The sequence below is a fragment of the Barbatula barbatula genome, assembly GCF_947034865.1.
Source record: "Barbatula barbatula genome assembly, chromosome: 16".
Lineage (NCBI taxonomy): Eukaryota > Metazoa > Chordata > Actinopteri > Cypriniformes > Nemacheilidae > Barbatula > Barbatula barbatula.
Window position 1 is genome coordinate 21710961 of NC_136779.1, and position 18078 is coordinate 21729038.

Consider the following 18078-nt stretch of genomic DNA (forward strand, 5'->3'; position numbering starts at 1 on the left):
TGTTGTAGCCTTTATAGACTCTAGAACAGTCGTCCTCAATAGGCGGACCGTTTAAAACTTTTGACTATTTTGGTTGTTTCAATTGAGCCGCGTGTCTTCACAACGGAGAATCACATCACACGCGCTCTCAGGAACATTTGTGTAAATTATCTTTTGCCGCTATAACTTCTAATATCTTTATTTAGCGCCAAACACGATACATTTTAACCCTTTACGCTCCGTGCGCTGCTTCTCTTAGATTCATTTCAAGCATTGATTTCACTAAGATTTTGGTATTATTCAGGCCATATTGTTTTATTTTCACAGAATATTCTACACATCCTAGGATGTTTTGCTGGGTTTTCCCAAGCAGGTTTTTTAATGAACAACGTTTTAATTGGTAAATAATTTTTCAAGATTGAATCTGTTCTGGTATGAAAGTGATAACGTGGCAATGGCATGTAAAGGCTTATTTAGTTAGTAACTCTGTTTTCTGTTTATGATTTTACTGGTTATATAGCATTTAAATTGTTACATTACATTTGCTGTTTGCATGTTGTCAGTAGTTTTTTATCTACAAATATTAATCATCAGACGGCATATCTTTTATAGAGTGCGTCCAACTGGGCTAAATTGATTAAATATGTATTTATTTTCAAAAAAACATATTGTCCGGACCTCCGTTTGGAGCTTTAATTGAATGCCCCCTGCTCTAGAATATGTCACTCTTCTGGAACGTATTAACTTACTGTTACTTATTTTGTACATGTGAACATATACGTTGTAAAATAAAAAAAACGTGAATCGATACAGAAACAACAGCTGTCAATCTAAGGTTTGATTAACTGTGAGTGTGTGTTGAACCCAGGAATCGACACATTGATCTTTCATGACTTTCTAAACCAAAAAATCATAACACATAATAAAAGCACATAAATGTACTGTACTCAATTTAACATCAGTTGTCTGCTAAATGACTTGATATTAATGTTTTGAGATACAACACGCTTTTTTATCTTTTTTAATAAGTAACTTTGTATTAGCACCTATTGTACTGTTGCTCTTGTATGACATATCGCTCATTGCTCCCTGAATTCTTCGGATAAAAGCGTCTTCTAAATGACTAAATGTAAACGTAATTTAAAATTACCCATGGCTTTAGTTGTTTAATGTTTGCATTATCAGTTTGTAACCAATGTTAAACTATGGTTTCTGAGGTAATAGTGTTAATGTTGCTCGAAGTGAAATTGTGTTCAATGATAAATACATAATTACACGGACTGACCTGCACTTGAAACCTGAACGCGTCATGAATTTCGGTACATTTCGCTGCTTCTTCTTGGAGGTTTTCAGCGTTTTTTCCCCTCAGTGACGCTTCAGCTCCATCTTGTCAGGTGTGTTTTGATTGTGGAGCGATTCCAGCGGCGGGAAGGTTCGCAAGCTTTTCATTTCAAAGCGTTGAGCGGGCTGTGTAATCAAAATACCGCGAGAGTACAGCTGTTTGTATAGTATAGCACAGTTCTCGCGATACTCTATGTCGTGCCGCTCCGCGCAACGTCGAATGCGCTCGTGAACGGCGCACTGCTGCTAACTTTCTAAACAAAACGCGATTTCAGCTCAGCAATCCACCGGTTCCACAGACTACATATTTCAAATATATTTGCTTGGCGACGTTTCGCAGATTAGCTGTTGTCAAGTCATTTTCGCTTGATAACTCCTCCGCTGTCAGTCCAACAATGCACCGCGCAAGAGTGAACTTCAATTTCCACAGCAATTAATTGGAAACGATGACAGTGGAAACCGCCGCCACGGTTACCGCCGCAGGTGAGCTTTTATATAGACCGGACACGCGCGCCTGACCCCCGGTTAACTTCCGATTTGTGTTTGGCTAGTGTTTAATAATATCACTATTTTATTTTTTCATATTAATCTGCATTAATATTTTACTATATTGGACAAATTCATCAAACCGAAACCAAACAGCTCACAGTGTGAAGCGGGATAAAGTTGCCCTCCCTTTGGCACACTTGATACGTCATAGTTAGGAAGTTGAGTGCTACAATTATCTAATAACATTACAGAGAGAGTGATTGTGAAATTGTACTGATGCTCACCTTGGCCTGTAATAACAGTGTCTGTACTAATGATGCGTGAAGTGTGTTTACTTACTCACTTACAGCACTTTTACAATACTACAGCAGTGTGAACATTCAATATATCGCTGAAGTATAAAAGACAACGATACTTCATATGTGGATGCTTGCTTGTGCAAAACTCACCGCCACTAGACCAGGTCAGAAGAGTCCATCTAAGATCCCTCCCTCGTTTTTGGATGATTTATTCATTTAATTAACTGTTATAAGTAATATGTCTCATCGCTCAGAAGTCAGGGAACAAACCTCCTCGTATCTCCACAAGATTTGTGTTGGTCTTCTCTTTCGGGTTTGCTCTCAGTGACTGAAAGGTGTCTATCCAGCCTGCCAGTGTAACTGCAGACATGTTTAAACGTGGCCAAAGATCTTACAGCATTTAATGATTTTACTTGTTTGTGAGTGGTCCGTCCTTCTTGCATAGCCTTATGTTGTGAATAATATGTTGCAAGGTAAATAAAGAGTTTAACATTCGTGTGCATCCGGTGAGGTCATAGTCCTGATCGAAGAAACAAAAACACATCCTCTGAGAATGATTCGATCGGATGCAAAACGCTTTCCACCTTCTTGTGTTTTTTACAGACCGAAACATCACGCAGAATTCTAATGCAGCCGGTCCGAGGCGAGGCGAGATCACAGGGATGCCTTACTCCTCTGGGCAGGTTACCAAGATGCTAAATGATCACAGCGAATGAAAATCGCATAAAAGCTGTTTGGAGGTCATCCAACAGAAATCCTACATCACTCACTGTCAGATGAAAACAGCACTAAACCACGGCTTATCAAACAGATACATCTGCAGTAAATCAGGAAATAAATCAAGAAATATTGTGTAATGCAAATGAAAACTAAACATTTTTTTCACTCTAAATATAGTATGTATATTATACACAGTTTGTGAGGGTGACATACTACATCACAATATGAATGGACATCTCTATTTGATGTTTAATCAAAATGTTAAAGGTAGTAACAGACACTTGCATAAAAGTTAAAAAAAAAAGAGAATTAAACAAAATGAGCAATTTGCTTATGTAGCGTGAAAATGTTTGCGGTGGTTTTTTTTGGTGTGTAATGCATTTTTATACATTATGAAAAATTGTCTTCTGTGTAAAAGCAGTATGTCGGTATTCTTCAAAGTACGCAACCTGAGTGCTTCCGTCTATAAACGTCTGTAGTTGCTCATTAACATGGAATTGTGCGGTGTGTGCTATATAACCTGCATTCAGCCAGACGTTGGCTTACGTCTGTTTGATCTCTATAGGAGTGTTTCAGAGGCTTCGTCTGTAATCTCCAAATGAAGACCGGCACGTCAGACAGGAGATCCAACAGGACGTAAACCCCACAGGAGGCGAGGGAGGAGCGCTGCAATGTCTGCTGTCTCGTACAGGTGTACCACACATCATAGGAGAAGATCGGGATGTGAAGGTCGAATTTATTTTATTTGGCTTTCTTGTTCCTTGCGGCACTACAACAATATAACATTCATCACTAGCCCGTAGGCCACAAAGTTAGCAAGTAGTTTATCAGATAAACTGTAGCTCAATGTTTACACCACTTGCTCATTGTACCAAAATATTTGATTGCAGAATTCCACGATTAATCAAATACTATTTCAAAACAGTGTTCAAGAGCACAGTTTAGTTCAGACCTGCAGAGATGTTTTGGCAATATTCTAAACACGGACGTCAACCTGTGAAACGTTGTGTTATCGTGGAAGTCACAACAGAAGTGCTCATATTTCACCCCAATCCCATGAAGCTTTGCAAATGACAATCAAATCACTGTACACTTTTAATTATATATTTTGAATCTGGATTTTAAATCTATTATTCGCAAAAACAGTATTTCATAGACCTCTTCGGATGATGTAAACAGCGCTCTTTCAAAGCTTTCTTTAACTCTACACAAATCTTTATAACCGATTTAAAATGTTAAACAAATATCTTAATTATATATGTATATAAGATTAAATAAATAAATGAAAACCGTGAGTGCTTCTGGGCCACTCTTTACATCTTGTTGAGTGGTCCATATTATACTCTTCATATGAATTGTATCGAGTTATTTGAAAATCCTTCATAGAATGTGTTGTTTTCACATTTCCGTATCCTTTTTTCAAATGTTATAATAGTTCAGGCTTTGAGCTCTTTGTTGAAAACGTTTCTGAAATTCTCATGGAGAAAACGACCAGCAGAAATACAGGGGCGATCGCTGTTGCACTGTAAATAAGCCTATATGTATTTATGCGTAGACGAAATGTTTACGTAATAACTCTTGTGAGCATGTGCGCGGTTCGTAACTACGAGAATGGCAGCCAACACAAACACGCTGAAACCAAATTTAAAAAATGACTTCACAAGTGCAAGACACGCACACATCGGCTCACACAGCGTTTGTGTTCGTCCTGGTGTCTTTATTTATTTTGGTGTAGGTGCTGTGTGTGGGTGGATCGTCTGGCTTTGTTTATGCTGTCTGTCCCTTTTTTTGTTTAGTGTATTTAAAGAGACTTTTTTTACAGTTATCCTGGAGGAGATGTGAAGCGGTTCTACATCCTTAGGAAGCTTCTTCAGAATATACAACTAGCTTATTGGACCAAAAACAAATGTAGGTGTGTGTATAACTTTAAACTGACTGTTGTGTAGCATCAATACAAAACACACACAGGGAAGCAGTAAAGGTATAACTGTGATCTGCGTGTGCGTGTGTGAGTTGCACTTCCTGTCTACATTTCTCCAACCCATTTAGACAGTGAGAGAATCTGGGCCGACTGCCGGCCACATGACAGTTGTGTGTTCGCGCAGAGTGATGTGTTCAATACGTCCCTCCCTCTCTGCTCTTCAAAGCCTCCACATGTCATCTCTCACCACAAAAACAGAGGTGGGACGACTCACTGGCGCTGCTGCAGCCTCAGGGTGTCTGGAGCTAAAGCCGCCTGCAAATACGGCAGCCGAGAAGAGGAAGAAATAGACAAACCTCATAGAGGAGACAGCAGAGACTAAATCTGTGTGATAGATAATGTGTCCACATTCATATACAGTGACTTCAGAAAGTCAAAGAAAAAACAATAACGAATGATTTTAGAGCACGGATTCACCGCAGGTGTAGTTTCGTCACGTTCCACTATTGTTTCACAGGCCAAGTATACAACAGTATAGCATTCTGTGGTGATAAATAACGATAAATCGCATTCAAAATAAAGGTTTGCGTTTACATAATACACTATATGTCCGTGTACTTATTTATAAACACAGTAACATACATGTATACACATGTGGGAAATATTTACATGCATTCATTTATATTTACCAATCATTTAAATGATATATAAATGTTTATTCATTTTTAAATGTAATATTTCTCTTGTATGTGATTATAAATACAAAGTGAATATGCACAGCGCAGACATATCTAATGTAAACACAAACTTTTATTCTGGACGACAGAAGTCGGGATGTGGGAGAGGCCGTCCAAATGTCTTTGTCTTCATTTGTAAACATTATTGTTTTATTTTAATCCTAACAATCATGAAAAGTGAAATTCTTGACACATATTTTGATCCAAGACATTCATACAGTTTAACAATGCAACTTACGCACTTAATCACTTTTCCGCATTGCAACGCAAGTCTGTCCCGAGCTGAAATGATAAAGGAAATCACCAAAAGCAATCGGTGACATACATCCAGTGTTATTGTAAGCGGCGATGCGGGTTAGCAACCGTAGAAACACATTAAAGCAGATCTGATAATTACAGAGCAGGTCAGATAGACACGAGGTATCAGTCACATTATAATCTTTTCTGACATGAATGACACAATGCTCACATTGTGAATCGCTTGCCATTTTCCTCACAGGCATTTTAATGGAACAAGCGCGTGCAACAGCACTCCCATAATGCTCTTTGCTTTGGCACCTCTGTGGTTCACCAACACGAGAGCTAGTGGCTGGGACGCGACGTAAGCAAATTTTACCATGCAAAGCGTGCCGTTACAGGCCGTTGTGACACTACAAACAGCAACAGTTTTTATTATGTGTGCAGTGTGACAGTTTCAAACAATGGATGGAAAAATGGGAAGATTTCATCATTGAGTGACACGTCGGATCTGACGGGCAAACACACTCTGACAGTCTGTGCCAACTGAGGGATGGCAAATGCATGCGTGTGATGAACGTTACGCTGTTGGCGATATAATAGTGTTGACACGGTGATAACATATGGGCGGATTGTTAATGAGGGACCAACATCAACACACAATATCTGTGAGAACATTTCATTGTGTCCATGAAGGATGTTCCTTTCAATTGCTTGTTGCTCACTAAACAGATCGCAGATTGTCTCTCACAGCATACATCGTCAATAAAACAAAATTCCTAAAGAGGTCAATGGTAATTTGACAGGTTTTGTTAATGCATTAAATACTCACCCGTAATAATCTCAGAAATTGTGCCTTCTAAATAACAAAAGTGTTATTATTTTCCAAACTTAAAGGGAATCTGTCATCATTGATCCACTTATTCCCATTTATCCCTTGTCATTGTAAACATCTGTACAGTGGGTTTGTGTTCATGCAATGGAAGTCAATGGGGTTCAGTGTTGTTTGGTTACCAACGTTCTTCAAAATACCTAAAAGCGAGAGAAACGGAAGAGAAATTGTGAATTTCTCATTAGTTTTGTCATTCGTGTATGTTCATGCTCTGTTCTCACATGAAGAAATGTGACTGATATGAGAACTGACGGCTGTCTCACAAGAACGCAGCGCTCCGCTCGCACGTCTGTCCCGCTGAGAAGCGTGAGACTGAAAATGAATGATAAGGAAACATCAAAGGGCTCATTTCATGTCCCGGGTGAAGCCGCAGTAATGCCACGAGCCTCGATACGAGCCAATGAACTCCAGAAACACGAGAGTCGGGCCTTTAGGATCTGACCTCAAACAATTTACGTATATCTCCGCACAAGAAGTCTGAACGCCATGTCTGCTTCTGTGACCTGCTCTCAGACATCAAGATGTTATATAATACGACGCTGGATGGGCTGCGGTCTATCATCTGGTAAAATCTCGCTGGCAGGTCATATTTGTGTTGAATGTTTAAAGGTCAAAAACATGCTGACACTATGCAGACTGTAAAATCACAAACAACTACCTCTCATAGACAAAATATACAAAGCTAATGATATTTACTATACCCTTAACCTAACCCTTACATAAACCTGTTGACATTATTAGCTTTTAAACCATTTACGAGTCATTTAAAACGCCAGGACCACTTTCAAAGACCCTTCCGTTTCATTTCCAGTGTTTTACTCTGTATTTGTGAAGCCAATGTAATGTTGGACCTTTAACCAAACTACACACACACGGTATTATAAATGTATGTAATGTCTTTCTTTACTTGTGAAGGTCTTGATGTCGATTTGCATTTTCATGGAGCTATCGTGGGCTCACGCTTAAATGAGAATTATGCAAACATATCATTTTAACAAACATCAAATAATCGTAACATTTTTGCAAACGTTTTTATTAAACAACAGCAGATAGATGTTACATGTAATGTTAGAGTCGGGTTAGTGTTAAAGCCTGAAGGTTCTGTCAGGACACGCGTACACTCCACAAATGAAACAACACTGTCCTCCAATGGCAGAAGACGGATCTGCAAACCGGATTTTATTTTTAGCCACACTGTTTCAAGATGCATGTCAAAGGAAAATTTAGATTTTAGCTTGAAGGCTGGAAACCTTTTATCTGATTGAATTATCATTTAGTTGAGAGGTTTTACTTTATGACACAGATTTTACATTATACATCATGTAGTGACACAGTACTGCACCAGAATTGTTTATCATACAAAATTGTCCTTAAATGTCCAAAAATTTTATTAAAATCTAAAAACAAATGGACAAACAATAACACTGATATAAAGGCAACTGTAAAATGTACACTTAAGTTAATTTTCTGCAAAACTCTTTCTTGAATGTACAGTTATTGCAAATTGTTGTGATAGGCTGTAATTTTAAGTGTCTGGTACTGATAACAATATACTTCAATTAAATAATATTCTTCAATTGATTTACAGTCTCTAACAATCCATCCATTGTATTTATTCAGTTAAGTTTCAATGTACATTGCAAAGAGAAAAACTTGTATTTCAATACCTTATATTGTCTTTAATTTAATTATTCATTAAAAAGGTTTTTATTATGTAAAGCTGCTTTACAACAATGCAAATTGTAAAAAGTGCTATATAAATACAATTGAATTGAATGTAACATTTTTTGTTCTATTCACTGTAAGATCAGTGATTACGTAGACACAGTACACATCACACGCACTTTAGTTATGAACTATGGTGATCTCATGAGCTCAAACCTCTTACATTTGGACTGTCACCCGGGCTGACACTTCTAAAAAATGTTGTTGGCTTTCAACTGTACGTCATCTTTTAGTTTTAGGCATTGGTTAAAGTGGTAGGATCGAGATATGGTTTAAATAGACAATATAATTTGGCCCAGTATAAAACCCTGTGGGACTCCAAAGGTGAAGTTGTTAGATGTGACAATTAAACCTTAATTGGTACAACGTAAGAAAACAAGATTTTCTCTGTCAGTGAGAACATCAGCTGTTTGACAACATCAACCTCTCTTTCTGTTTATGATGCTGTCATTGAAACGGTGGGGCTGTGTCAAATTGTGTGACTCAATTCAGTAGAAGCATCCACTCTTGTGAGATATTTGCCTCACCTTGGTAAAACCACTATGTAAACTTGTCAGACAGGACTTAGCAAGTGTTTACAAGCATGTCCAAGAGTTGAATCAAAGATGTCAGATTACCAGGAAAAACCACCTGGACAAAACAACCAAACCTACCCACGAAACACACACACCCTAGCATGAAGTCCAGATCATTCTCAGAACAAAACCACAAAAAAGTGAGGAACATCTGTTAGCAGGTTTCATTTAGCATGTATTTGTTGTCGTCATGTGAAATATAATGATGTATATACATGGCATGTATATTTTTATATCATTATCTACATTTAACAAAACAGAGAGGACACTGGGGCTTGTTGTCACACAGGGTTATACCTCTTGTCAAATTTCAAATGTTCAAATCATTGCTTGCTGTCTGTGGTTTTGTATGTTTGATTTTGCTATATTCAAACTTTTATCAAATTCAATTATGTTTATTATTTTAGAATTCTAAAACAGAAGAAAATAAGTAAAGAGGAAAACATTTAAAAACAAAACTGTACAGATTTTTTGATAAATAGGAGGTGGTTTTCCTGAGTATTTGAAACCATTTATAAATTGCTAAATTCAGATTTTTCTATGATTTTCAAATATTTGTAATCCCAAATCATAAATTGTTTTGTGTTGTTCTTTGCAGATGGGTCCTCTTTCCGTGTCTCACAGCGGTCGCGACAGACAATTCACCCAAAAAATGATAATTGTAGCAAATTTTAATATTAATGACTTGCAGCTCATACAGTCGTATGGTTAATCTTTATGGAATTTTGACAGGCTCTTAAAATTGATCACTCACATCCCAAAAAGTCAATTGCAGACGCATAAACACTCGTTGTCATTTAGCAATTAAAATGAGAATGTGAAGGAATAAATGTGCACGCCCATTCAGCAGAGGCGTTATGCATATTCAAATGCTCTATCGTCATTTACTCAAAGCAGTTTAACTGGTAAAAATGATGTAACAGATAGCACACACTCACATTTATAAATGTAGTCATTACTTATCACTTATCAGGTTTAATCTGACAATTAGTCACATACAAATACTGCAGTATACTAGAGTGTTTACTATTACTAGCAAATGAAAAATATTATAATATGTTGTGGTAAATTTACAATAATTACTGTAGTATGTAGTGGAATCTGCTGTAGTACACTGGTTGGTGCTTAAAAGGTTCTTCACAGCGATGCCATTGAACAGGGGTCCCCAAACTTGCTTCAGGAGGGCCGGTGTCCTGCAGAGTTTAGCTCCAATCTGCCTCAACATACCTGCCTGCAAGTTTCTGTTGTGCCTAGTGAGATCTTGATCAGCTGGTTCAGGTGTGTTTGATTAGGGTTGAAGCTAAACTCTGCAGGACACCGGCCCTCCAGGACCGAACCTCGGGACCCCTGACATAGAAGAACCATTTATGCTTCCACATGGAAGCATTCAGTCAAAGGTTCTTTAAAGAACCATCTCTTTCTTACTTTTTTATAATCTGAAGAACCTTTTTTCAAGAGTGTATACTATAGTATTTTTAATGTGGATTAGGGTGACTTGTAAACAAAGATTATGACCGAACTATATGGAAAAAAGTAGAAGGGCAATTTCAGCGTTATGGAAGTGACATAAAAATGGTCATTAATTTGTTACGAATCAATTGAACCATCTGTTTATATTTTACTAAACCCTTGTGGATAGAGTCTAAGCATCAAAATATATCAGTCTATGAACTAATTTTGCATTTAAAAAAGGACATAAACATGCGTTATTGATGTGACAAAAAAAAGGATGCTTTTTGGGAGACGACAAACTTTGTAGGATTTCTGTGAAATAAAATGCACAAATCCTATAGCAATTATACCCAAGGAATGGAGAAAGGATGCCTCTTTATAGAACATCAAATTGTTACTTTATTTTCATTTCCATGTGTCCATTTATGAGGAATATGTAGCGTTATGGATGTGACAATCCTGAAAATGGCTCTTACCTGACTATGAAAAGCATGCACTAAAAATAAAACAAATGCTTTACAACCACCAAATGTTAATATCTGTGTTGTTACCATAGTAAAAAACGTTGGTAAGGTTGACATTTTCACGGAATTGCCCAGAGACTCTTCTGTCATGATTCTGCCACATGTCAGGTTTCTCTTGATCTGGTGTGGTCTGATCATGACAGAACCTCATGTTTAATGTGGAGAGAGGCATTTTTTGTTCTTATGGCTTGCCATACACTCTCTCCGGTCTCATCTCTGTTTCCATTCTCTCTCGTCTCCTCATTATTGCTCATTATTATTTCATGCCCTACACCTGTTCCCCTCTTAATTTGATCCTTTATTTAATGCCCCTATGTCTTCTGTCTTGTGCTGGTTCATTTCGATTCATGTGGGTGAGGTCCTGTGTCTAGTCTAGTCTAGTAGTAGTTAATGTCAAATGTTATCTTTAGTCTTGTCTACTGTAGTTAGTCCATGTTCCTGTCCATCCGTCATTCTTTAACAAAAGAAAAGGTGGGAAAGAACCATGACAGAAGCCACTCCTTAAGGAGCGGATAACGACCGACACGACGGACTGGATGGCCGGCGCTGTGGCCAGACCTGGAATGGGTACAGGCACTCCTGGACCAGACAGGAACTGGATTCCGGCTGACCCAAACTGGATGCCGGCTGACATGGACTGGATGGCCGGCGCTGTGGCAGGACCTGGAATGGGTACCGGCGCTGCTGGACCGGACAGGAACTGGATTCCGGCTGACCCAAACTGGATGCCGGCTGACATGGACTGGATGGCCGGCGCTGTGGCAGGACCTAGAATGGGTACCGACGCTGCTGGACCGGACAGGAACTAGATTCCGGCTGACCCAAACTGGATGGCCGACTGGAGTGCCGGCAGGGATCTGTGGCGGGAACAGGATACCGGCGGCTTCGACCCTGGAGATGAACCCGACGGCCTCGTCCCCGGAAGGGAGCCCGGCGGCCTCAACCCCGGACGGGAGAACATGACGGAGTGACAGGAACACGGACTAAACTACACTAGACAAGACTAAAGATAAACATTGACATTAGGTACAAATAACTGGACTAAACTACACTGAACACAAACAAGAACTCACCACATGAAACAAAATTAACCAACAGAAGACAGAGAACACAGGGGCATTAAGTAAGGGATCAAACCAAGAGGGGAACAGGTGCAGGGCATAACTCATTCAATCTAAAGGGACGTAAAACTAATTGTTCGTTTTTCTCTGTAAAAATGTTTATGAATTCATTTCTACCAAGGTGCGGCGGAATAACCAGATCAGAAAAATGAAGACGTACTCAGATTATTCATCTTGGGTAAAGGTGATGACTCAGTGGGAGGAGATCCAACACAGTCTCACAGGAGATCGCAGGACTTCTTGAAGGTTCTTGGACTATGTGAACTTGTCAAACAGGACTACAAACCCGCCTTTAAACCCAAGAATTCTTAGAAGAATCTAAGAAGTAAATCCAAGAAGATGTAAGGTTGCCAAGAAAAGGTCATAAAATGTTCTGAACAATACCAACTAAAACAACCAAACCTAGATCCACGAAACACACACACCCTAGAAGGAAGTACACATCATTTTGAGAACTAAAGATGTTTGGGAGAAAGATGTTTTGATAAATAGTTTTCCTGAGCATTTTATTCCATGTATAAATTGCAAAATTGCGTAGTTGTTCTATGTTTTTCAAAAAAATGTAAGATTTTTGCTTTTCATGAATTGCTTTGTGTTGTTCTTTGCCATTTCAATTTAGCTGAAAAGTCTCTACTTTTTCCATATAGTTTGGTTATAATCTTTCTCTCTTAATAATATAGAATATCTTGTCTATCTTTACTTAAAAACTTTCCGATATTGAATGAAATGTTTGCAATTTCCCGTTAAATACTAATAATAATAAAGTAAACACTCTTTAAAAAATGGTGCTACAAAATGTTCGAAAAAAGGTTCTTCAGATTATAAAAAAGTAAGAAAGAGATGGTTCTTTAAAGAACCTTTGACTGAATGCTTCCACGTGGAAGCAAAAATGGTTCTTCTATGTCAGGGGTCCCGAGGTTCGGTCCTGGAGGGCCGGTATCCTGCAGAGTTTAGCTTCAACCCTAATCAAACACACCTGAACCAGCTGATCAAGATCTCACAACAGAAACTTGCAGGCAGGTATGTTGAGGCAGATTGGAGCTAAACTCTGCAGGACACCGGCCCTCCTGAAGCAAGTTTGGGGACCCCTGTTCAATGGCATCGCTGTGAAGAACCTTTTAAGCACCAAAGAGTGTACTACAGCAGATTCCACTACATACTACAGTAATTTACCCCAAACATGTCAATTAAACTAGTTATTTATAATGTTGATTAGTATTAAAAATACAATTTTATCCTATTTAATTTACTTTCAGTGAACCTCATTATTTCATATCACTGAACTATTGTTCAATACTGTCCTCATCAAGATTAACATTTTCATATCAATCATACCAATGAAATAAATCTAATGAATCTTTATCCTTTTTTCTATTTTATTTATTTTAAAGAAAGAAACTGAAGAAATACACCTCGTAATCACTGCATCTAAAGCCAATTTACCTCACAAACATACAGTATCTGACATATCTCTCCTTGTTTCTTATTATGAGTCTTGAGGACAATAGCTGAAGAGTTATGTTTTCATTAATAACTATTAAGAAATTCTAGTAATTGTTTTAAAAAGTGTATAAATCTGTTTCTTACTACTGAATTATTCTGTGAAAATCGTCGTAACTTTTTTGTAATTTCTCAGGTCTTACCACAACAGTATTAAGTTATTACTTATGATCCGGAACCGTATTAGCAAGTGAAAAACATGATAACTTTTTAGTAATTTCTCAGGTCACAACAGTATTAAGTAATAACTTTATTTGTTGTTATTAATGACAATTAAATAAGTAATAAGTAACGAATTGTTGCTCATGCTTTAAACATCGGTATGCTGTTACCTATTGATTATTTAATCTTTCTTCTTTATTAGTTATCAGTAATGTCTACAGTGTTAATGCAGCACTAACCATTTGTTCTGCATTAGTTCCTGCATAACTACCTATTAAGTATGAAACAGTATTATAAAGTGTTCCCCACTTTAAAGTAACGAAATGAACTAATTTAATCTAATGGGGCGTAAAACTGATATGATTGGACCATGTGATCGCTCTGGCTATGTTCTTGCACACACATAAACTGGCATGTGGCCAGACCGACAGGGTGAATCTGTCAGTGTGGGATTAAAGCACAATGATTTAATAGAAATAATCAAATAACAAAAGAGGCGTTTGGTGTGCCGAGGGGCTTGCCTCAGGCTCCTCTGACTTTATTCTGCAACCTGCTTTAAGAAACACGTCCATCTTCTCTTTGTTCCACTAATGCTTGTTAACATACAGTTTGTTCCATGTGTCTCTCCATCAATGTTTTAAACCAAACCAAGCTGTTTATCCAGAGGTGTTTGTGAGTTTAAAACACAACAATGCTTATTTAAGCGAGCACAATCTGTCCTTGTGTGTTTAAACGGGACAATTGTAATTGTAAATGTTGGCGAATCACTAAACTTGTATTGCTTAGACATTGCTCTTTTGCCGCTCTGGGATTTATTTACGTCTTTGTCTTTTCTGACCTTTAAGAAGAATGACTCATATGAGGCGACTGTCGGCATATATTGAAATACAGATTAGAATTGGTTGATCCAGTGGTTCTCAACCGGGGGGCCCCGAAACCCCAACCTTTGGAACTCGATCGCGATTGCACATTGACGGAGCAGTCGCTCAATCATTGTAGGTTAATATCTTTTATTCAAAAGCTTAATATCTACAAAGTAGGAAAACGTCCACTCAGGAACCAGCATAAATTACTTCTACGTCATCTTAAGAAACCGGTCGATCAAGTGTGTTTGTCTTTCAGACTGTAATTAGCGAATAATTGCAACGCAAGTCTCTCTCTTCCGAGTTCAGAGTGCGCGTGAAGGGAGTGGCGTGAAAACTAAGTGCGTTTTCAAATATTTCTGAACTTGGACGGCTGTTTAAGCTGTTGACAGTTATTAAAGATGTTAAAGCGGCCCTATCTCAGTTAGTTTCTTCATATCTCATGTTCATTTCGAGTACTTCCAGAATAGTATTGCGCCCTTCCAATATCCACCGAGTCTTTAGTTTGACCACATTTAAAAAAGACAGATACGGCTAATGCTTATGCACATGCGCACACATTGCCAAGAAAACAAAGACACCAGTTTCACTCACCTGCACACAAGTGAAAGTGACTTGTGCACATGCTCCTTCTCCCGTGCTCCACGGTTGATGCAAGCCTGCTCCTGGGGAATTGTCCAATAAGGGACTAAGCAAAGTTGTTACATAACGATTTTTCATGTTCAAAAAAAACTTTCCTAAACCTGTACGGACACTTGGGGGGTGTATCGAGCACAAGATACTACGTAATACGTCCAACTCATCATGTTAAGCGTAGGAAGACAACACTGTAAAGAAGTCAGAATGCATGACACACCGTTGCACCACCCCTTTAAGCGCAACATCTGTATTATAAACTGCAAATAAACTCTCGCTGGTGTTTAAATCAATGAAACACGCCCCTTTCTCGTGATCCGGGCTGGCACATTTTTCCTTTTGGAATTATGCCCAAAATACTGCAATTTTATAATGGTTTGAACGCAAAAAGGTAATGGTTTAAAATTTCATTTCTCGGAGCAAGGCTGATTTATAATCTGATCTCTTGAGATCAATCTTTCATATACAGGTATTGTTCGCTTATTTATATATATATACATACACTGTATATTAAACGGTTTAGAACCTCTGATCTAGAAAACTGGCCAGATTGACACATTGTTGAGATCTCTACTGAAACTAGAGGAGATAAGTGAGATTTCCATCTTTATCCTCACAAACGGCAGGACTGACTGACATTGGAATGAAGAATGAAACGCTAGCTGAATGGGAAACACGGCACGTTTCTTCATTGCACACGACAGGTTTCGGTGTCACATTGAAACTGCACTTGAGCTTTTGAAGATTGGCAGAAGATCCAGCACACGCTGTCCTGCCCCTCCGAGCCGACAGCACCGCATGTACCCGGACACTCCAGATTTAATAGATTTCACAATAAAGACGATTCAACTCGTTGATTTGAGAAAGGTCCAGAAAATGACCAGACGAGTTGAACGAGGGCTGCATAAGCGGGGAAAGTCTGGTCGGGTCTATAAGCGACAATGTCTGCACTCAGAGGATGCACAAAGGAAATTCAGAGTCCTCAAGAAGACGTGAAGGAGGGGATGTGATGCAATCAGCACACATACAGAACACACAGGATTCTCCGTCACGATCTCTTTCTCGGTGCGTACGTGTACGTCTGTCAAGAAATGTCTTTACCTAACACAGGATGAAACACAGTAGCCAGCTTTGCATTACAGATTTGCACAAAACTTAAGCGATAGTTTCCATTAAAGTGTATTTGTTTCTTCTCACGATTAGTCCCGGCCATACTTCTTTTTTTGGCAGGTTGCAAACCAACTTTAGTGCATAGTGCCTCCTGTTGTGAAGAAAGGGTGAAGAGAAATCTCATATGAGGCCTACGTCACTGTTCCTGATCAATCTTTTTCGTACGCCACTTGACATGTAAATACCTCAAAAAGTGTTTCTATTGCAGTTTTGCGAAATATGCCTTGTCTGAAAAGGTATAATTTCAGTTTGAAGATATCTTGAGAGTCGTTTTTTTTGTTCATACAATGGAAGTCAATGTTCAGCGTTGTTTTGAACATTCTTCAAAATATCTTCTTGTGTGTTCTGCAGAAGAAAGAAACTCATGCATGTTTGGACTATAATGAGGATGAATAAATGGTGAATTTCTCTTTTTTATGTTACCGTGTCAGAACTGCTCACATTTTAAGAATGACGCAGATCATCACGCAAATGTCCAGAACAAGTACAGTATGAGCTGTTGTGTTTTCTGAATCTTTGCCTAACATGGCCAAACAGTTGAGTATAATATGGTTGAATATGCTGTCAGCATTGTGGGAGCTCGTTGAATGAAGCAGTTTTCATATGGAAATGAGCAGCATCTGATTCTTTTTGATTCAGCACTCAACGTTAGACCTCTGTGGGCTTGGAAGCGCATGAGTGCCGTTCAGGTGAAATTATCGAAAATTGGTTTCTTGCTTTGTTAAGCACCTGTGTTGAGATCAAAGGCCATGGATTCGGTGTGTCATCCAGATCTGAGGTGTTTGTGCGGCGCTGGAGACGTTACTCATTTGGAAACAAAAAACTGATCTTCTAATCTAATTGTCGAATTAACGCAAACAAAACATCACGTAATTAAATGAATTTTAATGGCGGAGAATTAAAGAGAAGTAACAGGAAAGAGAGATATTAATGTACATGTTCATAAATTACATTTACGTACACTGTAGTGTTTCTTCATGCCTTTTGTTAATAATGTCTTCTCGTTGTTGTGAAAAGGTCACAATGTTCCCACACAGTCTTTCATAGAATGACTGTAGGTTTCTGTGATCTCACACAGGACATGAGGGTGGGAACCTGACAGAGAAACTCTGCAATTACATCACTGACAATGACTAAAAGAGCATATTTGACACGTATCAATTAAAAAAAAGAAAGTCAAATGAAAAGTAATCTGACTCTATTAAGGTCAATGACAGGCGATGGGCTTTCATCTTACAGGCAGGGAAGGGTGTCTGCATGGTGACTTTCTTACGTATAAACGATTTACTCAGCATCACATCAGACTGACATCACAGACATTTTAGTTTAGCTCTGTACACAAAAAAATGTAAATGCAAAAAAAACCCAAGTGAAATCCACTTTCCCAGTTACATAGAAACAGCAGGTCAAATATCTGAGCAACATATGGCCGAATACTAAATTACGAGATGCTTCAGTGCTCTGTTTGTTTAACCCGCCATGGCTTTCTAATAATTCTAATAATTCAGAATCTGTGCTTTAAGTCAAGAGCTTCTGTCATTGGCCAATCATGAAAGAGTTTTCCTTTAAATAATATGAAAAATTTAAAAAAGGTTCATTTGGATTTTCATTGACATGTTGACGTGTGTGCTCAATTAATCCAAATCACCGGAAAGCGTGACAATTGAATGCCATCGATCACTCAAGTCAAGTACTGTGTTGAATTCACTGTGGTGCTGATGAGAGAGAATCAGGG